We start from the raw sequence: 22,464 nt of genomic DNA on the forward strand, positions 1-22,464 counted from the left end.
ATCCAACTATCTCATCCTCTGTCATCCCTTGAGTGAGTGAAGTGAGTGAAGTCGCTCAGTCGTGTCCAACTCTTGGCGACCCCATGGACTGTAGCCTACCAGGCTCCTCCATCCATGGGATTTTCCAGGCAAGAATACTGGAGTGGGTTGCCATTTCCTTCTCCAGGAGATCTTCTCGACCCAGGGATTGAACCCAAGTCTCCAGCATTGTAGGCAGACGCTTTACCATCTGAGCCACCAGGGGAGTTGCATCCCCTTATTAGATCTTAAATAAACTGACTCTCATTTCTTCACATGGCAAATAGAGATAACACTTATTCACTGCTTTTATACATAGTATCTATGCCACATAGTATAAGACACTTCTATACATAGTATCTTATGACTGAGGAAACATTTGACCCCTACTGGAGTTCTCCACTTGACTCACCCACCCCCCACTGGCGGCAGAGGGGCCCATCTTTCCGCCTGAAGCAGAAGTTCACATGATGACCCTAGGCATTTGTTTTTTTTAATTGAAGGTGATCACAGGTCTTGATGGACTTCCTTGGTGGCTCAGACTGTAAAGAATCCACCTGCAGGGTTTCCTGGGGGCTTAGTGGTAACGAATCCGCCTGCAGTGCAGGAGACATGGGTTCAATCCCTGAGTCAGGAAGATCTTCTGGAGGAGAATCCACCTGCAATGTGGGAGATCTAAGTTCAATTCCTGGGTTGGGAAGATCCCCTCGAGGAGGGCATGGCAACGCACTCCAGTATTCTTGCCTGGAGAATCCCCATGGACAGAGAGGCCTGGAGGGCTACAGTCCATGGGATCGCAAAGAGTCAGACATGACTGAGCGACTAAGCACAGCATAGCACATAGGTCTTGAGGGAGGAAAAGATGGCAACCCACTGCAGTATTCTTGCCTGGAGAATCCCACAGAGGATCCTGGAGGGCTACAGTCCATGGGGTCGCAAAGAGTCAGATATGACAGAACAACAAAGCACACATGCACACATAGGTCTTGAAGTGCTAATAAAGGTACACTCTGAGTCATCAACACCTCCCCCTCCAGGTCGCAGACAAAGGAAAGCCCAGCCACGAATCACTACCTGCCACCAAGAGAATCGTGGCAGAACCTGCTCTCAAACCATGAGCTCTCACCCTGCATCCTTCTCACTTCCTGCTACCGATGCACCTGTACTGATCACCCGAGACAAAAGCACATCACCAAAGGCCCTCAGCATCTCACCAAAGGAAGGCCACTAATCACATTCCTATAAACACATTTCTCAACATGGAGTAGACTTTTAGGAGATGCTCAGTGAATCAGATGGACTATATCAAGAATCAGCAAACTTTTTCTGCAAAGAACCAGGTAGCAAATCTTTGAGGTTTTGTAGACAATGTGGTCTTTGTTGACACTGCTCCGCGTTGTGTCCAAAAGCAGCCCTAGACAACACATCCACAAATGGCTATGGCCGTGGTGATCCCATGAAGCTTAACTTACAAAAGGAGGTAACAGGGACTTCCCTGGTGGTCCAGCGGTTAAGAATCTGCCTGCCAATGCAGGTGATCCCTGGTCCAGGAAATAAGATCCCACATGCCATGCAGCAACTAAGTCCATGTGCCCCGACTTCTGAGCTTACCATCTAGAGTCTTTGAGCTGCAACGACTGAGGCTATGCACCGCAACTACTGAAGCCCGCACGCCATAGAGCCTGTGCTCTGTAGCAAGAGAAGCCACCGAGATGAGCAGGCCGTGCACCGCAAGTAGAGAGTAGCCCCTGCTCACTGCATCTAGAGAAAAGTCTGTGTAGCAACAAAGACCCAGTGCAGCCAAAAATAAATTAATAAATAATTTTTTTTAAAAAAAAGAGACAACAGGTCAGAGGTAGCCTGTGGGCCTTTGCCAAAACCCCAGGACTTACATCAGCTTTGGGGAAAGTGTTGATGTCAAAAACATCATTTTAAGTCTTCCTTTTAGAGGTCGGGTCCTGCCAGCTCTGAACAGTACATCCAGGCACTTCTGTCCCTGTTCCCATAATCCTCTTGTGAACACCCACTGGCTTCAGAGACATGGGGCTTTCACCCTTCACACACAGTTATTCTGGAAGACAAAACAGGGGCAGAAATTAAAACCAGAGCCCAGGTCTTTGTACCCTACCCAGCATATCAAGTGCCCCTCTTCAAATTGTCCTGGGTGAGCTGTGTACCTAATGAAGAAAATAGGACTATTCTTTCAGTTAATCGTCTTTTAGTAAGGGGGTGGTGGGGTGTGGGAGGGGGGGCAAATTTATTAAAGGCTCTTCTAAAATGCCAGCTGAAAAGGGAAAATGCTCCTTGGCACTAGGGAATCTTTTTCATGTGAAGTTACACGATCACTTCTCATTCTGTCTCTTAAGCACCGCGTGGCACCCATCCATGTATTAGGCTAATAACTGCACGAATCTAGTTAAAAAGAAGCAAGCAATTATTTTAATTAGAGGAGAACAAAAATAACACTCCTGGATTCTGGTTTAAGGGACAAGAAGGAAGTCGTCGGGGTTCAAAAAGATCCCACAAAATATTTTTGTGAAAGGAAAAATAATTAAGGCCAAATTTAGAATGGACTGGCAATACGTGGGCCAAATAAAATGAATGGCACCACTGTGCAGCTAAAACCCATTCATAGAGACAAGCCCCAGAAAGTCCATTTCTGTGTGATACCATTTGGAGGGTGTAGCCAATTTCACAAAGTGAAAGTACACGTCTAGTGGAGACTTCAGCAATCCTTGCGAACCTCTTACACAATCTCTTACAGAGTTTCTGTGTAAACTCTTTTATTAATAAGAGAAAAGGGGAAGGATCTTGGTCAGATGCCTTTTAAGCAGGATTTTTTTTTTCATTAAAATTCTTAGAGTAAGTGGTTTGAATTTGTTACTCTGGAAAAATCTGTATAGGAAATCCTTGCTGCTAATCCATTCTACAGAAACGGATGCTATTGGAAGAGAGTTTTCACTATTTGAGTCGAATTTAGTCCGAGGAAGAGATTGCATCAGCAGATTTTCCATCGCCTGGGCCTTCTTGCCTCCCTTCTGGGCATGGCATTTGGGCCATCCTAGTCCACCTCAGGCTTCCAAAAAGATGAAATAAGGGAATTCCCTGGTGGTCCAGGAGTTAAGAATCTGCCTTGCAATGCAAGGAACATGAGTTCAATGCCTGGTCGCGGAACTAAGATCCCACATGCCTTGGAGCGACTAAGCCCGTTTGCACTGCAAAAGAAAGTTCATGTACCTCAACACAAGATTCTAGTAAGGTGGATGAACCTAGAGCCTATTATACAGAGTGAAGTAAGTCAGAGAAAAACAGATATGGTATGCTAACGCACAGATAGGGAATCTAGAAAGATAATTCAGCCTAGTATACAGAGCAAAATGTCAGAAAGAGAAAAACAAACAGTGTATATGAACACATATATTGTAATTTAGAAAGATAGTACTGATGAACCCATTTTCAGGGCAGCAATGGAGACACAGACATAGAGAACAGACCTGGGGATACGGTGGGGAAAGGAGAGGGTGGGACAAACGGGGAGAGCGGCACTGACATATACACACCGTGTGTAAGACAGAGCCGGCGGGAGCCGCCGTGTAACACGGGGGGCTCAGGCCAGCGGTCTGTGATGCCCAGAGCGGTGGGGTAGGAGGAGGGAGCAGGACGGTTTTAGAGGGAGGGGAGGTGTGTATGCCTGTGGCTGATTCATATTGCTATGTCGCAGAAGCCAACACAAAAACATAAAGTAACTATCCTCCAGTTAAAAATAAATGAATTTTTTAAAAGATCCCATATGACGCAAGGAAGATCCTGAGTGCCGCAACCAGGAGCCAAGACAGCCAAGTAGATAAATGAATAAAGTTGAAATGAAATGGAAGCCAGTCCCTAGTCAGTGTTGTCCCTTCTGTTTGAATTTATATGTTTTTATTGATCACCTGCTCTCCACCAGGCTGAGACCTGGACCCTGCCTGCCAAGAGCTCACCATCTCATCACAGAGATGAGGCACCGGCCAGGAGACCACACAAGCCCCAGCTGGGAGGGCTCAAGGGTTCTGGCCTGAGCTGATGGCTGAACGGTGGGTTGTCCAGGAGGAAGCCATGGACAGCCCATGCCTGGTAGGAAGAGCAACACAGACAAAGGTTGGTGTGAAAGGACCCCACGTGCACACCGGGAACCAAGGGCGGCTGGAGGTGCTGCAGGGGAGGGGGCAGGCTGGGGAGGACGGAAGAGCCGGCCAGAGCAACTCCATGTACGTGTGCGTGAGCCTGCGTTTCACCTTGCAAAGCCACCGCGGAGCTCTCTACGAGGGCTGAGGGGGCCAGCTTTCTATGCTGTTTTCTGGTTGCTGTTGTTCTCTGGCTGTGCTGAATCTTCACTGCTGTCCGGGCTTTTTTCTCTAGCTGTGATGAGCAGAGGCTCCTCTTCAGTTGCAGTGCTTGGGCTTCTCACTGCAGCGGCTTCTCTTGCTAGGGTGCACGGGCTCTGGGGTACATGGGCTCAGTAGTTGCGGCTCTAGAGCACAGGCTCAATGGTTGTGGCGCATGGACTTAGTTGCTCCGTGGCATGTGGGATCTTCCTGGACCAGGGACTGAATCCATGTCTCCTGCCTTGGCAGGTGTATCTTTACCACTGAGCCACCAGGAAAGCCCCACCCGCCTTCCATTTTGGAGTGAGCATTTGGATGTCTGAGAAGAGGATGAAATGAAGACTGGGTGTACTAGAAATGCCATAGCCCAGAGGACCACAGCAAGTAGGTGTGGAGAGATGGGTGAGCTATGAGAGGCACAGCACTGAAGGAGATTAAAAAGAATAGGCTGGTGGAGCAGTGATCAAAGGGTCAAAAGGGGGAGATGAAATTGGTTTTGAAGATTCTCACTGGGATCAGGTGTTTATCTGAATGCTTGCCCTATGTCCAGAAACTTGTCCTCTCACAGGTTCTTCTTCAAACCCAAGACGGACCTTGACAACGGGTCCCAGGATTGAGACTCAGTGACAAAGGTCAGCCTTGAGTACGTAAGCTTACTGCCAAGTGCCATGTAAGAGCGCCTGGAAAACAGTCTAACTCCTACTGACCTTCCCATGGGCTCCCCAGATGGCTCATCGGTAAAGAATCACCTATAATGCAGGAGACACAGGAGATAGGTCAGGAAGATGCCCTGGAGGAGGGCATGACTACCCACTCCAGTATGCTTGCCTGGGAAATCCCATGGACCGAGGAGCCTGGTGGGCTACAGTCCATGGTGTCCCAAAGAGTTGGATAGGACTGAGCATGCATGCAGGTGCAAAACTCACATGAAACCAGTTTTCTGCCAAAAGTCTAATTTGAAATATAGAGAAACCTGGAATGAAATATAATTGTGATGAATACTTACTGTGATGGTTGGCATGATGGGTTAACTTGATGGGGCTAAGGGAGGCCCAGAGAGCTGTTGAAACTATTTCTGGTGTGTCTGTTGAGGGCGTTTCTGGAGGAGACTGGCCTTCGAATGGGTGGATGGAGTTAAAAGGATCACCCTCAACATTGCAGTGAGAAGCATCCCATTCACTGAATGTCTGCACAAGACAGAAAGACAGAGGAAGGGTGAGTTTTCTTTCTGCCTCACCTGGGACACCCGTCTTCTCCTGCCCTTGGACACGGGAGCTCCCAGTGCTCGGGCCTTCAGAATCCAACCAGGTGTATGCTCATGTTCAATCACTTCAGTCATGTCCAACTCTTTGCAACTCTATGTATAGCACAGGTGTATTCCATTATCTTACAATAACTTTTCATGGAGCATACTCTATAAAAATACTGAATCACTGTGCAGTATATCTGAAACCAATATAATACTGTAAATCAACTCCACTTCAATTTAAAAAGAATCCAACCAGGACTTATACCACTGCCCATCCCCCAGTCCTCAACCCCCCGAGTAGTCAGGCCTTCAGATTTGGACAGGGTTACACCATTAGCTTTCCTGGCTCCCCGTTTGCTGACAGCAGATCAAGCGACTTCTTGGCCTCTGTAACTGTGCTCGCCAATTCCTATAGTAGGTCTGCTCTTACATATATATATATATCTGTCTGCAGATATGCAATTGGTTCGTTTCTCTGGAGAAACCTGAGTAGTATACTCAGGACAGGTATTAGTTGCTCAGTCATATCTGAATCTTTGTGACCCCATGGACTGTATCCTGCCAGGCTCCTCTGTTCATGGAATTCTCCAGGCAAGAGTACTGAAGTGGGTAGCCATTCCTTTCTCCAGGAGATCTTCCTGACCCAGGATTGATGCTAGGACAAACTACATATAATCACCATATTAGATTAGGAGGAAATGGAAACCCATTCCAATATTCTTGCCTGGCAAATCACATGGACAGAGGAGCCTGGTGAGCTACAGTCCATGGTATTGTAAAGAGTCGGACACAAATGAGCACACACACATGTATTCATGTTTTAAGTTTTTAAAGAACGTAATGAGAACGCTTCTCAACTTGTTTTATGAGCTAGCTAAATCTTGGTAGCATATCTGGCAGGGATATTACACTAAAAAAAATTACAGGTAAATTTCTTTTATACATATTGTAAAAATTATCAAAACATGTGTTAGTACATAAAATAAATATCATAACCAAATTCAGTTTAGTCCAGAAATGCAAGGCTGGTTTGACATTCAAAAACTTCTTGTATAGTTCATCACATTAACAGAATAAATGGGAAAAACATAGGGTCAGCCTATAAATAAGTGAGCACTTAATTTATGGCAAAAATGTTTCAGAGTACTGGAGAAAAGAAGTTCTTTCTATTAATGGTGCAAGGTAAGTGGATATGATGGAGGAATAAACAGACTTGATCCCAACATCACACCATATGTGAAAGTCACTACCATGTAGATTACAGATCTAAATGAGAAAGGTGAAATTATTGATATGACATTTCCAGAAGATAATACACCAGAATATTTTCATGACCGTCAGGAAAGCAAAGCTTTCTTAAATACGACATAGGAAGCATTAACTATAAAGGAAAATATTGGTAAGTTAAAGTACAGTAAAATTAAAATCTTCCACTCAACCAAAGACACCATAAAGTGAGTGAAAAGTCAAGCTCAGGGTAGTATAAGACATTTGCAATATACATAAACAAAAAAGGATCATATTCAGAATATAAGTATCTCAGTAAGATACTTATAAATCTGAAAGAAAAGATGAACAATACAACAGAAAAATCAGCAGGACATTTGCAAAAGCCCATTCTCAGGATACCCAAATATGGGGAATACATGTAAATCCATGGCTGATTCATGTCAATGTATGGCAAAAACCACTACAATATTGTAAAGTAATTAGCCTCCAACTAATAAAAATAAATGGAAAAAAAAAAGATACCCAAATAGCCAGTGTACATGAAAAGATGTTCAACTTATTAGTAAATCTGGTAAGTCAAATTAAAACCACAATGAAATTCAACTATGTACCCCCAGAGAGCCCAAAATCAAAAAGGCTAAGAGAACCAAATATGAATGAGGAAGAAGAGCAGCATAACCCTCCCACTTGCCGGTGGGAATAGAAACTGACAAAATCCTTTGCAAAACTGACATTATTAAAGCCATGCCCTGCAACATAGTAGTTCCCTACACACGCAACAGAAATGCACGCACATACCCACCAAAGACATCCGCAAGAAAGCCCACAGCAGCCCTCTCTGAATTAGCCTAGAACTGAAACAACCCAAACATTGATCAGGAGTAAAGTGATAAACTACTATTATAAAATAGTAAGCTATGCTATGTAACTGTGAGAATGGAAGGAAATACGACAGGGGGAAAATACTATAATGACACCCAACAACATAGATACAGCTCACAAACATGATGTTGAAAAGATAAAGACAGACACAAAAGAACAGATACCATATGATTCCATTTATAGAGTGTTACTCAAGAAAAGAGAAGAACAATCTATGGGATCAGATATTAGGACGGTGGCTATCTCTGAGGAGGAAGAAGGGACACCATCATCACCTGGGGCCATCAGGGACAACGGCTAGGTTCTTTTTCTTACCTGGGGGTGGTTACTGGGATGCATTCCCACCAGGATAATCCGTGGAGTCACGTGTTTCTGCTCTTTGCAGCTTCCATATGTGGAACCTCAATAAAGAATCCCCCAAATTTTCAAGTGTTGATTTCTTCAGTGAAGCACATGGAGGGACTAACACAGAAAATAGTGTAGAAGATCTTTTTTAAAACCAATCTTGGGACTTTCTTGGTGGTCCAATGGCTAAGACTTAATGCTCCCAATGCAGGGGATCTGCATTTGATCCATGGTCAGGGAACTAGATTCCAGATGCCAAAACTGAGAGTAACATGGTACAACTAAAAATCTCACATGCCCCAGTGAAGATTGAAGATGCTGAGGGCCACAGCTTAGACCCGGCACAGCCAAATAAAAAAGCCAAATAAATATGTTTGAAAAAATAGTAGTTTGCAGTTACCTGGGTTCAATGTGCCCTCCTGATGTTGGCTCCAGAGTAGAAAGTGGAAAGGACCACACATACACACCTGTGACTATAGGTCAGTTGGATCGGGAAAAGTGAATGCCTTTCCCTGAGGAACCATGAATAAAACTGGGACCCTCTGCAGTTGAGCAAAGAGGTGAGGAATGTATAAGGGGTAAAAAAAAATGAAAGAGCCGTTGTATGAAATTATGTCAACAATGAAGGACCTGGAGGAGACGCTTGTATTTCCAGCCTTATTATGTAAAGCGGGATTAAAAGGTAACAAATTGAGGCTGTCTAGGAGGAAATACTTTCTTACGAAATGGATAATTAACCTCTAGCCAATGCTTTAGTAAAATCCAACTCCTCCCTTAAAAAAAAAAAAAAAGATTAGCTATTTATAGCAGCCGAAACAGCATCCGCAGTTACACTGACTGCTATTATATTACAAAGACGCCTCTGCTTCCAGGCAAAAAAAAAAAAAAAACTGATAGCCAGCTGGGGTCAGGAAGGAAATTTTCCCTTTGGTGTGGGATTTCACAGCTCTGTTATCTAGTAGTGAACCATCCAGGCACTGCCTGGTATTTGCACCTCCATTTGGACACCTGGCTCTTCCATCCAGGGTGCTGCTGCGCTCAAACAAGCCATTGTCTTCCTCCTGGAAGACACACCTGTAGCCTTGTATTTAGGCAACACCTTGTGTTTCCAAAAAGTAAACACGAGGAATATAATCAAAATTGGTCCTAACACTACTGTTTTTACATCAACAGTCTATAAATATATGGGAGAACTCAATATACGTGTGAAATAAACAGAGCAGGTATGCCTACACGGAGGTAATTCAAAAGACGGCTCTGTAATTTAGCAGCCTGGATCTCAATTGTTGTATTTTTTGGCATGAAAAACACAGATATTATTCATCAAAGTGATTGTCCTGCGCACTTGTATACCTTATATAATTTATTTTTTCGGGGCTTTTTACTTCAAAGAAATCACTCGCTAATGACATTTCAGACTTTAGAAATTTTTCTGATAGCACACCGCTATTCCCTCAGGGGCAGAATTGTGAATAAGTGGATTTTTTAAAGATCATTAACAGATATTACAAACCGATTCAAACGGAGCGTTTTCCTTGCAAATTACCTTTAACTTTTAAAGCCATTGGAAAAAAAAAAAAGAAAAAGGAAAAAAGACAGTGAGTGATTTAATTTACTTAGCCTGTCTACAAATCACAGCTTTGCACTCCATCGGCGATCACATTTTTCAACCAAAAAACATCTCTAACTATCTCTAATAGAGATATTTTTCGAAATGATCATGCTCAATGAGTGATATTTCAAAAGATAGTGATGTTTAGTTTTTTGTTTTTTGTTTTTTTTATCACTGAGCAAGTTGCCCTGGAATTGAGAATGTTTATTTTATTGATATGCTTGAAGCCAAACCAGTCAGCCCTACACTGCCTGTATCTGTTGCTTAATTAAAACTCGCAGGTAATTAGCAGGTTTATCATTTCTGAGCAAATGGATGGAGAAGCTTTGGTGGTAGATTGTGGAGTTTTTAAGGTAAGGAGGGGCTCTTTTATTTAATGATCAAACCGTCTTTTCCTGGCTAAAGAGCTAATATTTGGGGTGAGAAGCACCTTTATTCCCCACATACATCAGGCCTAGATTCCTATTTGCATCAGCGCCCCGTTGTGTATGTTTTCTATTCAAAGAGCCCCTGTGGACTTCAAAGTGAGTTGCCTGCGAGGCCGAGCTACATGGGAGTCCTGAACGGGGTCGGATCAGGCCCAGAGCCGGGAGAAACCATGCCAAGACCAGCGCATGCTGGAGCCCCCAAACCATGCCACAAAATTAAAGGGTGTCCCCTGCCTATGCCACCCCACAGCGCATGTGGGAAATGTCCCCAGGCTCGCCAAGCGCTACGCTGGCTTCTCAGGCTACTCCTTATAAATATTTGATGAGTGGCACTCCATTTGTAAGGAACTATGTTAATAAGAATATTCTTTGAAATCGGAATCCAACGTAGGTTTTAAAAGGGGTCATTGTTTGAAGGACTACAGGTTTCCCCTTTTTCCTTTTTAAAGTGCAAAGTCAACTTACCAAGAGTCAAATAAAGGGATCCGGTGTCCTTTTGGATAGTCCATCAACCAAAAATGGGTAGGCTTCTACTCTGAAGGAAGTTCTATTTTTGGAAGGGTTTATTAAATTATTGAGGGTGTGTGTGCTTAGTCGTTCAGTCATGTCCCACTCTTTGCGACTCCATGGACTGTAATCCTCCAGGCTCCTCTGTCCATGGGATTCTCCAGGAAAGAATACTGGAGTGGGTTGCCATTTCCTCCTCCAGGGGATCGTCCTGACCTGGGTAGGGGCAGGGAGGGGGATGGGGATTGAACCCAGGTCTCCTGCATTGCAGGTGGATTCTTTATCATCTGAGCCAGTAGGGAAGCCTTAAATTCCTTGTAGCTCAGTTGGTAAAGAATCTGCCTGCAGTGCAGGAGACCCGGGTTTAATCCCTGGGTTGGGAAGATCCCCTGGAGAAGGAAATGGCAACCCACTCCAGTATCCTTGCCTGGAAAATCTCATGGACAGAGGAGCCTAGTGGGCTGCAGTCCATGGGGTTGCAAAGAGTCAGGCATGACTGAGCAACTAACACTTACTTACTTACTTAAAGGAATAAAAATGCTAATATTTCTTGAACATCTCTTGCATGCCCGATATTTTCATTCTCTTCTTTTATCCTTACCAAAATATTATGTAGTAGAAGGTGAAGAATCCAAGAATCGGCCTGCAATGCAGGAGACCTGGGTTTGATCCCTAGGTTGGAAAGATGCCCTGGAGAAGGAAATGGCAACCCACTGCAGTATTCTTGCCTGGGAAACCCCGTGGACAGAGGAGCCTGGTGGGCTACAGTTCATGGAGTCTCAAGAGTCGGACACAAGTGAGCAGCTAAACAACAACCAGGAAAGTTCCCTGGAACAGAGATACACGTCCCTGGGACCTCACACGGGGGTGTGGCCTCACCAAGCCTTTCATCTATATGACAGGTGATGGTTTCTGAAAGTGCTTCACACAATCCGGGTCCTGCAGACAGTGTCTCATCAACCTTTCCTTTCACTTCAGGCTGGCTTCTCAACATCAGCCTTTGTATTTTCATCACTGTAAGCTTGGTCTTTTAACAAAAATGGATCTAAACGGGAATGATTTTTCATGTAATTGGGGTCAAAACAAAAGTTTAAAAATAGAATAAAGTAAAACAGGATGATTTCCACTCACAGAACATCAATCTGTTTATTTTGTGCTCAGTCAACAGATCTTTATATGGGCTGAGTTGGAAGTGCTTCAGCGAGGTGCTAAGATGTTGGATTTCTGAGCATGCTTTACCTTGCCTTGACATTTAGGGTAAAATCAAACTTCCAAATCTGAAGCACAGGGAGGGTGAGATGAATTGGGAGATTAGGACTGATGCATATACACTATTGATAATGGTACCATAACTGATGAGAACCTACTATAGAGCACAGGGAATGCTCCGTGGTGACTTAAATGGGAAGGAAATCCAAAAAAAGAGATACCCAGAAACTAACGACATTGTAAAGCAACTATACTCCCATAAAAATTAATTTTAAAAGATTAAAAAAACACAAACCATAAAGCATGTATGGGGCCAGATGTGATCCGATGCCTGCCGGCCTCTCAGACCTCATCCTGACGGCTCACTGCTCTGCAGGTCACTCTGTGGAGAGGCTGAGTTGCCTCTGCCTTCCTCCACCTGCTGGCCCCGTCTCCTCATTGTTGCTCTTATTGTTCACGATCAGCTGAACACATCTGACTCTGCAATCCCATGAGCTGCAGCACGCCAGGCTTTCCTGTCCTTCTCCATCTCCCAGAGTGTTCTTAAACTCATATCCATTGAGTCAGTGATGCCATCCAACTTCCTCATCCTCTGTCGTCCCCTTCTCCACCTGCCCTCAATCTTTCCCAGTATCAGGATCTTTTCCAACGAGTCGGCTCTTCGCATCAGGTGGCCAAAGTATTGGAGCTTCAGCATCGGCCCTTCCAACAAATGTTCAGGTTTGACTTCTTTAAGGATTAACTGGTTGGATCTCCCTGCAGTCCAAGTGACTCTCAAGAGTCTTCTCCAGCACCACAATTGTTAATTTGGTTTAAAGGTACTCTCCTCAGAAAGTGCTTGCATTGCCTTCAAATCCAAAACAGTCCAGCCCTGATAGTCACCCATTTCCACTTCCTTCAGAGCATCATTTCCTCTGTTAGCTTAGTCCCTCATGAAGCATCCATCTCCCCAGCTCAGCTGAGCCTCCAGAAGGTCAGAGACCATCACAGTCTGTCCCCCAATTCATCTCCCAGTCTGTGCACAGTCCCTGGCACAGGGAATATCGTTGGCTGAAAGCAGCTTTACCTGGTGTAAAATAACATAAAACGCCAGGCAGATACTCTGTCATTGGCTGCTGAGGCAGCTCTTGAACTGAGGAAGAAAAGCTCTCCCTTTTCCTCCCTCACAAGCTCAAGTTCTTTCCCCTGCAATTGATCCCTGCCTCCTCTCTGCCAGACAGACATGCACACCTGATCTGGAAGGAATGCCTGTGTTTACTCCCAGGCCGGGAAGTCTTACCTGTTGGCAGGGTCCTGCCTGCCAAGGAGGCACAGCTCCCCCGTCATCTGAGTGCTAGGCGGCCATGAGTTCAGTGTCCGAGGGGCCAGGTGTGGCTCTCAGGGGCTGCAGGGGCTCCTCTGTCCAAGTCAGCAGCATCCCAGAACTCAGCTCCCATCACCTCCTAAATTGCTGACCCTGATGCGGGGTGGAGTGTTTTGTTTTCTTGATTGGATCACTTCCAAATTAAAGAAGGACTATATAATAGTTGTAACAAGGGAAACAACACTTAGAAATGGAGTAAAAGCAAAGCTAATTCTTTCTCCCCCTCACACCTCACTACCACTCTCTGAAGATTACTAGAGGCAGGCAGGCATATGCCTATATCCCTGTGTTATATACAAAATGATACAATGTATATTAAGTATATTTATACTTAACATGTGTATGTGTTAAGTCACTTCAGTTGTGTCCAACTGGAGTACAACTTCAGTATAACATAATTATAACTTACGTATACATACCTAAGTATAACACGTGTATATATAATTATATATTTGCTGTTGTTTTTGTTCAGCCTCTCAGTTATATCTCACTCTTTTCGACCCCATAGACTGTAGCCTGTCAGGCTCCTCGGTGCATGGAATTTCCCAGGCAAGAATACTGGAGTGGGTTGCCATTTCCTTCTCCAGAGGATCTTCCCAACCCAGGGATCGAATCCGCATCTCCTGCATCTCCTGCACTGGCAGACAGGTTCTTTACCACTGAGCCACCTGGGAAGCTCATAACTAGATAACGAATATATAGAATTTCACATCAGCGGGGCTGTGTATATGCTGGGGGGACTTTACTGCAGGATCGCATCTTCACTCAATGGCCGCTTATCTATGTCTGTCACTTGCCCTTCTTAGGTGTGGCTACTCCAGGGACTTTCTGAGAAGATGGGTGGGACCACACAAGACCACAGCTGTGTGCAGCGGTGCCGGTTTCCCCTTCTCTTCGGAAACACACCTGCCTTGGTCACACTGGGATTCAGATGCGTTTTCAGAGAAGCAACACTGCTGGCGTTTGCTCTCGGATGATGGTTTGAGGACATCTGAAGAGGTGCCTGCCCGACCCCCGCCTTGGGGAGGTCCAGACCGGCCCTGGGCACCATCTCCTTGGCTTCCTTTAACTCCCCGGCCCACGGTGCTCCCTTCCATTTCTTTTTTCTTTTTTTTCCTCGCTTCCATTTCTAACTGGCTCCCATTTCGAGTTGCCAGCCCCTGTATTGCCTCTGACCTTGTCTATTTCCAGCAGCCTTCTCTCAGGAGCAAATCTCAAGGTCAAGGCTTCATTGACTTCCTCTCAGGTGCCTCTGCCCTCCAGTCCTCGGAGAGAGCCTCCCACACCTTCATTGGGTGCCCATCGACTCAGCCCAGCTGTCTCCAGGTGGCCATTCCCTCTGACTCTCACCCTACAGACCACAAACTTGGTCAACACAGCTGTGAACTGCTGTGTAGGTTTCAAACATATTCAAGGAGTTTATTTCAACCAGTTCTTACAATAGCCCATAAAGTAGAGAGGGTTACGTATACTGGCCCCTCAAATATATGGGTCTTAAGAACATTAACAGGAAATTTGCTAAAAAGATGTTAAAATGGTCACATAAAAATAGTCAGTTTTGCTGTTAGTGAAAGGAATACACAGTATAGTAACATTGCTATACTTTTTGCCTATGGAAGAGCAAATATTTCTAAGGATGAACAATACTCTGTTCAACAAGGGAGGACAGTGGCCAGATCCTTTAACCTCTCAAAGGTAGGAGGATGTATTGGTGGTACTGCTCTGATCGATAACTTGCCATTCTTGCCTAGAGAACCCTGTGGACCGAGGAGCCTGGCAGGCTACAGTCCATGGGGTCTCAAAGAGTCCAACATGACTGAAGTGACTTAGCATGCATGAAAACTCAACCAAGTTCTCCTCAAGCATTCTCTCCATCTGCCTCTTGAATAGGCACTGCCATCCCTGACTGTTTCTAGAAGACATTCCCCTTTCCTTGCAGGATGGAGCCCCCTCTCCCCACACCGACGCAGGCTCTCCCAGCACAGAGGCCACCCCAGGAAGCACAGCACTGTTACAGTCTGCAGGAAGTCCTTGCAGCCTCTGGGGCACCATTTTGTCACCCCCTGGGACCACTGCCATGGTCCAAGTCAACTCAAGGCATCTGCTGTGAGTTGGCTTTTCCCCACAAACAGTGAAGAATTTGTGTTGATTCTTCCCCAGAAGGTCACTGGTGACCAGTGACCCTCGGGGGTCCACAGGGGGACCATGGACAAGTGAATCAGCCCTCCTGGGGACTGAACTCATGACCTCATTAGCACAGGGCTCTCATCAACAGAGCCACATGGCACATACCTCATTAAGGCACTGAGGCAGTATTCTGCTAAATGTTAATTCTTAGATTAACTACAGGTGAGTAGAGTTCCTAGAGGGGAAAAAGAAATGAGAGAGATGTGTGCATTCTTTAAAGGAAACGTGGGTCATCAGTAGATGGTCCCTTTGGTTCATTTTGAGATTGAATTTCAGCATCAGAAGGTGACACTCATCGGGATCCACGGTGCCATATTTTGGTTTTTTTTTCATCAATATCCTGGCCAGAAGACTGTCAGGGAAAAAAAGCAAATGGTGTCACTTCCCCATTTGGCCAAACTGCATAAGGATTCTGTAGCAATTCCTCCAAAGTTCAAGCTTCAAACACAGGCGGCATGAGGGGAAAGGGTTCTCCCAACTGAGGGAGAGGTGGTCCTTCCCATATGCGAAGGGCTGGGCCCTCCTGCCCCCCCGCCCCCGAACACCCCACAGAACCCTAATCCCTGTGGCCAGAAGCCCCTCCTCTGGGCCTGTGTCAGTCACTCTGCAGCTCAGTCAGCCCCCCTCCAACCCCCCTCACCTCCGTTTACCTTATCCCCAGCCGGTCCCTGAGGGACCCGTTTTACAAATAGCAACTATGGTTTGGAGCTGAGTTTCAACACCAACTCTGTATCCTGTGTCAGATTACGTCTCTATGAATATTCCACCGGCCACACAGCTCTGAAGAGACGTTTCCGCTTTCAGGCCATTTCAACTTCAGTTGCTCCCACCCCTGACAGCGATCTTTGAAACTGATAGGGCCCCGATAGAAGCCAGAAGAAATTTTTTTTAAATATTAATAATCATGGGTGAGGTTCCCAGTCTTTGTAATCTTGTGGAAGAGCCCCCTGGAGGAAAGCACACTTGAATTGAACGCGTGCCCACGGGAACTCGTCCATGGAAAAGCCTGCTCGGAAATACATGGATGTTTTGCAGGAGAATTTCTATGATGGGGGAGAGGAGGCTAAGTCAGTCATCTGCACTTACCACCTTTTGCCTCAGGAGCCTGAAAGACCATCTTTAAACACTCAGGTTTGTTCCCACTGCAAGAGAAGCCCCACCGCACCCAGGCATTCAGTGGAGAAGACTAACCTCTTAGGAGCAGCCCAGCTCTGCCATGCACTGCCCCCACCACGTGCCAGCTCATTGGGGTGGGGGTGAGGGGGCAGGGAAAGTTAGTATCTGCTTCGAGCTGGTCATTTCCTCACCTGTAAAATGATGATAGTCATAGTTACTGCAAAATAGTCACTGTCTCCACATGGAATAAAGGACATCAAATTCTTTAGTCGAGTGCCTGGAACACAGTAACTCCTCACTGAAACTTAACTACTTCTAACTTACTTCACCCTGTATGACAGGCTCACGGTCCATGAGAAAAGCAAATATCATATATTAATGCATATTCATGGGACCTAGAAAAATGGTACAGATGAACCTATTCGCAGGGCAAGAGTAGAGATGCGGATGTAGAGAATGGACATGTGGACACAAGGGGAAGGGGAGTGTGGCGTGAACTGGAAGATGAGGACTGACTCATATACACTGTCGTGTGTGAAGGGAGTTCAATCTGGTTCTCTGTGACGACCCAGAGGGGTGGGATTGGGGGTGGGAGGGAAAGGTTCAAGAGGGAGGGGATATATATATATATATATATACACAATTCACTTTGTTGTATAGCAGAGACTAACACAACTTGGAAAGCAATTACAATTAGAAATAATAATTATAAAAAAAGAAATAATAATTATAAAATTTTAATTCAAATTTTAAAAATGAATAGATAATTTAAACAATTATTAAATTGTTTAAAGAAACTTAACTATTGTAGCTACTAGTTGCCTCCTGATCACCTCAGGGCCTATATCTGCATCCCAGATACCCTTCCCTTTGTAAACCTAAAACAAGAATTAAGTTGTATGACAACCACAGTGGTATGTCCACGAAGAAGACACTGGTGATTAGACTGACCACAGCCACTTGCAACGAGTGTGCTCTGATTCCAACAACTAAGAGGCAGCAGCCTGCACTGAAAACAGCTAGCCCTGATTTTTAAACAATGCCTTTAAAAATGTTTCCTTCTGAAATGCGCTATAAATGGCATCAGGAATTTTCCAAACTGGCATGATCAAAATACACGATCTTAAAATCGTAATTCTCTACAACATACCAAAATCATAGTCAGCCTAAAGATTCTCAGAAATTTGGAATTCTGCATGCCTTAAAAAAAATTCAATTCAAATAAAATCAGTCTAAGTATATTGTTATGAAAATACAATCTGAGATTCTATATTTGAGGAACACTCTTATAAGCATTTAGTAAGTTACAATTTAAAAACTTCTACTCAAGTTCAAGTTGACAGTTAGGGACTAAATAAATAGAAACTAAATTGATGAATAGTATCTCTCTTACAGCTGTGGGCTCCATTTGCTACTCTAATCTCCAGCAGGAAATATTAGCTCAATAAAATAAATACTTTTAATATCTTCTATGCATTTCCTCAAACCATGCCAACGCACTTATCTATGGCTCACTTAGAAGATTTGTTAAGTACCCCCCTTCACTTACTTAACAGAGGATGTTTGATGTTCTAACAAACAAACATGGAGGAACAACATGAGGGCACATTGTTTTAAGGCACTGAGCCCTTAATCACTTCCAGTTCTGATTCATCAGAAAAATAGTACTCGAGGGATTTTTTTTTTTTTTGGTCACAAAATATTGTCTTTAATTTTGAGATACTTACTTCTTGCCAGAAAATGATACTGTATTTTTGTCCTAATGATGAAGGATGAAAGATGGGGAGAATTCCATTTGGTGATTATTGGACCACAAAGAAGTAAACTGATTCAGAAAACAAATCCCCAGAAGAAAAATAAAACATATTATGTGAGGTGGGAGCACGGAATTCTTGGCATCTATTCAATTGGGGCCGGGATTGGTAATTTAATAACATCCTTGTTTTGTTAATATTTGGGAGTGGGGTAAAACCCCAGGGCTTTAGCTTTGGGCTAGATTCCTTCTACTCCCCACCATTACCTCAACCAGCAACAGTGTTTAAAGACACAAATCCCAGGGGCCTCACAAAGGATTGTTAAATCACAGGCCTTGGGCAGGGGTTCAAGATGCCATCCTTCCCACGTAAGCCAAAGCGACGAGGGAACCTTGATCTCCTCAGTTCAGCGGGCAATGGGAACACGTCCAGAGAAAGCCCACTCTGACCACTGTCCCCAGAGGCCCTGAGCATCACACCCGATTCAGAGCAGATGGGTGACCTCGTGAAGAGAAACCTGCCAATTGCCACAATTCTGCCAAAGCATTCTGATTCACGGGCTAATTGTGCCACTTTCCTTCAGACTGGTCCTTCTAGCTTCCCCTGCTGGTTGCTGAGCAGAGTTTGGCAGGGAAAAAAAAAACAACAGCTTTGGCTTTGGAAATCCTGGCCACACTTGTGCACTTCAAAAAAAATACCTGAGTGATGCATGTGGTAAAGGAATTCAGTTGGTGCTTCAGTAAATTCTGCCCTTTCCTGGAACCTGGAGGTCATAGACTGTGTCATTTTTCTTTTTTCTTTTTCTTTCTTTTTTTTTTTTTTTTTTTAGCTCTTTCAAGTTTAAATGAGGGGATAAAGTAGCACAGGAAGAAAATGAAAAGAAAAAAAAAACATTCAAATTGAAGAGGGTGACAGGTTTAATCCAAACTCAGTCCCAAACACAGTTCTGAGTTGTTACATTCTTCCATGACCTTTTAATTCCTAGATTTATGTAATGTGTAGGAATAAAACAAAGAAAGTGTAGTCGCTCAGTCGTGTCCGACTCTTTGAGACCCCATGGACACCACGCCCCTCGGTCCATGGGATTTTCTAGGCAAGAGTACTGGAGTGGGTTGTCATTTCCTTCTCCAGGGAATCTTCTGACCCAGGGATAGAACCCAGGTCTCCCGCATTGTAAACAGATGCTTTACCGTCTAAGCCAAAAGTTGCCTTGTAATTACTAAAAATCTTACCAGTGTTATGATCTCCATGATGGTGTAAGAGAAACATCATACGGGTAACACAAGTGTGACAGACAGTGGTACTAGTGATGCTGGCAATGGTGACTGTGATGATGGAAGTGGAGGCGGTGATGATGATGGTGGTGGTGAGGGTTATGATGATGGTGGTGGGGATTAGTCATTTCCCCCAAAAATGAATTAAAAACTTGAACTCACATATTAGAGGCTTGAAAGGTCTCTACTGATCTTCTCTCAGTCTTAGCTTCCTTATTGGGGTCAACATTTGGTTAATCTGATCACAAAGATGTTCTTCGATGAAAACTTGAAAAGCACTTTCAAGGGAAAGGAAAGAAGAGGAGCTGAAGCAACTGTTTAAGAGGTGTGTTTCTCTCCGCCAGTGAGTTTCTGTTCTTCGTTATTATTTTCATCCTAATCGTGGGCACTGAAAGCATTGCAGAGTATTATAGGCATCCAAGGAGGCCAAACAGCCAGTTCCTGGAGACTGTCGTGGAGACATGAGACACTGTGTTAGTGAGGTTCAAAAATGTCTTGGTGTTTTTCAGTCACTCAGTCGCGTCTGACTCTTTGTGACCCCATGGACTGCCAGCACGCCGGGCTTCCCTGTCCTTCACCATCTCCCAGAGTTTGCTCAAACTCATGTCCATTGAGTCAGTGATGCCATCCAACCATCTCATCCTCTGTCACCCCTTTCTCCTCCTGCCCTCAATCTTTCCGAGCACCAGGGTCTTTTCCAATGAATCGGCTCTTTGCATCAGGTGACCAAAGTTTTGGAGTTTCAGCTTCAGCATCAACCCTTCCAATGAATATTCAGGGTTGAAAATGTCTAGGACAGAGAAATGTACCCTGTAAGTGCCTATTACGATAAATAGAGAGAAATCCTTGTCCTGTATGGTTTTGTATAACTGAGGATGAGATCCTCATAGGCAGTTTATTTGCATTTCTCTTCCCCCACCTTCTGGGCTCAGAGTAGGATTGAATGGACCAGACTACTGTGTAGTCAGGTGTGATCATGTGACTTTTTGACCAATGAGATGTGAGGAATGACAGGTGTCACTTCAGGACAGAAGCTATAGAAGTCAGCGCAAGCTTCCCCAGGTCCCATTACCTCCTGCTGTGGTGAGTGTGGAATCAGGTACAGCAGAAACCCCGGCATTCTGCATCCATAAATGTCTAAGATTGAAGGACACTCTTGCAACCGACAATAGACAAGAAATGGGATCAAGGAGCAAACTTGTTATTATAAGTCACTGAGATTTTGATGGCTATTTTCTATTTTCACAGCATAACCTTCTCTACCCGAACAGATACAACTGGCAAAGAGCCAAAACAAGAGAGTTGAAAGTCAGTGGTGGTCACATGGGAAAGAAAGAATCTTTCTGAGAATGGACCAAATCCTCAAAAAGACTCTGTGATCGAATTGCTAACTCCGAGACATTTAATCGTTCCCTAGCGAAGGTCTATTTGAGACAAAAAGTGCTCAGGAGAAAGGTTGACATGACCTGCAAGCAATTGGAAGTCACCATAACCCACTCGGATGGCAAGGTAATTTGGCATCTCCTTGGATGAATTTTATTTCCAACAATAAAGCACCTTCTCACCACTGTCCAGCAGACAGATTCCTTCTCATCTCACCACTGTCCAGCAGACAGATTCCTTCTCATCTGCAGAACTGTTCATTTAAAGACAGCACTGCTCAAGATATAAGCCTCCTTTAAGGAACTCTACTTTTAAGAAAACCAAGTCTCACAAAATTAGTACATTTCCACATTCAAAGTGAGGTGGCAAATGTGAAAAGCCATCTGTGCCCACCCTCCCCTCCACCCTTCAGACTTCCCCACCACCCAGAGCTTCAGCTCTGCATGAAAAATCTAACACATGCAAAGCATAGAGGCTCTTTGAAAATTTGGCCCAGTGTGTGTCTTCTATGTGAGTCGCCGTCTCACAGAGTCTTGCCAACAACAGCAAAGAGGAAAGAAAAGGAAAGGTTTTCTTTTCTCTGAACTTGGGATTGAAACATAAAACTCCTCTCTTCTAACGGGCTGAATGGCTCCAATTTTCTACACTCGGGAGGACCTCTTCGTCCCCACTGCCTTCATAATATCCACATGGCTTTTCAGTGCGCATTTCTTCCCTCCCATGTGAACTGCATGGCAGCAGTGGTCCCAAGTGGGTCACTGTCGAGGGGCCCAGAGTCCTCAGCAGCCCCCAGGATCATCGTAAAGATGAAGCAAGATGGACGATCTGAATACTCTTTGAAACACTAGAAGCACTACGTTCACAGCATTATTTCTCCCATCACATCTCCCGGGTCTGCTGCGTCTGACATAAGCTTTAAGTGTTCTGCAGTCTCTAAGTGCAGGGCAAACTCACATTCACTGGAAACATCCCAGCGCACAGCTCACACAAAAACTCTAAGAGTTGGGTGTTGGAATCTCCAAGAATGCAGAGAGGTGCAGAGAATCCAGTGTTCCCCAGGGTGAAACCAACAGTGGAAAGGGGAGAGCCCCAGTCAGAACCTGCCTTCCTCTCCCTTGATTCAATGCTTACATAGAGCAACATTCCACCTGGGGGTCCTCCTGGGACCAGCCAAGTCTGTTTCAAAAGGGTGGGTGTGGATGCACCATTTATTTAGCCATCAAGAGACTGTCCTAAACTGCCCCTGCGAAGTGGGCTCATCAGAACTCTTCACCTAGAGTCTCTTGGATGGACCCAAAGCCCACCAGACAAAGAACCCAAGAAGGCAAGTGAGGAAGAACAGGACAGGGTCTGCACCCATGAGAAGAGGGCAGGATTGAGCAACTTCATAAAAGAAAAAATGAGGGAGCAAGTCCAAAAGAAAATCGTATGAAAATTAGTTGCCTGTCATGAAATGTCCGATAGCTTGGGACAACTCTAGTGGAAGAAGACAACAGACCATGTCCATAAAAGCAGAGAGAACAGGAAAAGATAAGGACGCAGG

At 44.7% G+C, this 22,464-nt stretch overlaps 1 long non-coding RNA gene across 8 annotated transcripts in view; it reads right to left on the reverse strand.

The window, feature by feature from the left end:
* Positions 1-20,153, reverse strand: part of LOC122441452 — a 42,757-nt gene extending 22,604 nt beyond the window's left edge. For 3 of the 8 annotated variants that reach the window (XR_006269366.1, XR_006269365.1, XR_006269361.1), the window contains exons 1-8: positions 19,497-20,153; positions 16,586-16,701; positions 15,500-15,569; positions 13,124-13,359; positions 12,140-12,910; positions 8,059-8,205; positions 5,389-5,569; positions 1,911-2,089 (exon numbers count right to left, since the gene is read on the reverse strand). This is a non-coding gene — a long non-coding RNA (uncharacterized LOC122441452). Of the gene's footprint in view, positions 1-1,910; positions 2,090-5,388; positions 5,570-8,058; positions 8,206-12,139; positions 12,911-13,123; positions 13,360-15,499; positions 15,747-16,585; positions 16,702-18,962; positions 19,079-19,496 lie in introns of those variants that run through there. The other 5 variants (XR_006269364.1, XR_006269368.1, XR_006269363.1 and 2 more) reach the window with 5 other exon arrangements.
* Positions 20,154-22,464: the final 2,311 nt, after the last annotated feature.

This window comes from Cervus canadensis, chromosome 5 (assembly GCF_019320065.1).
Source record: "Cervus canadensis isolate Bull #8, Minnesota chromosome 5, ASM1932006v1, whole genome shotgun sequence".
Lineage (NCBI taxonomy): Eukaryota > Metazoa > Chordata > Mammalia > Artiodactyla > Cervidae > Cervus > Cervus canadensis.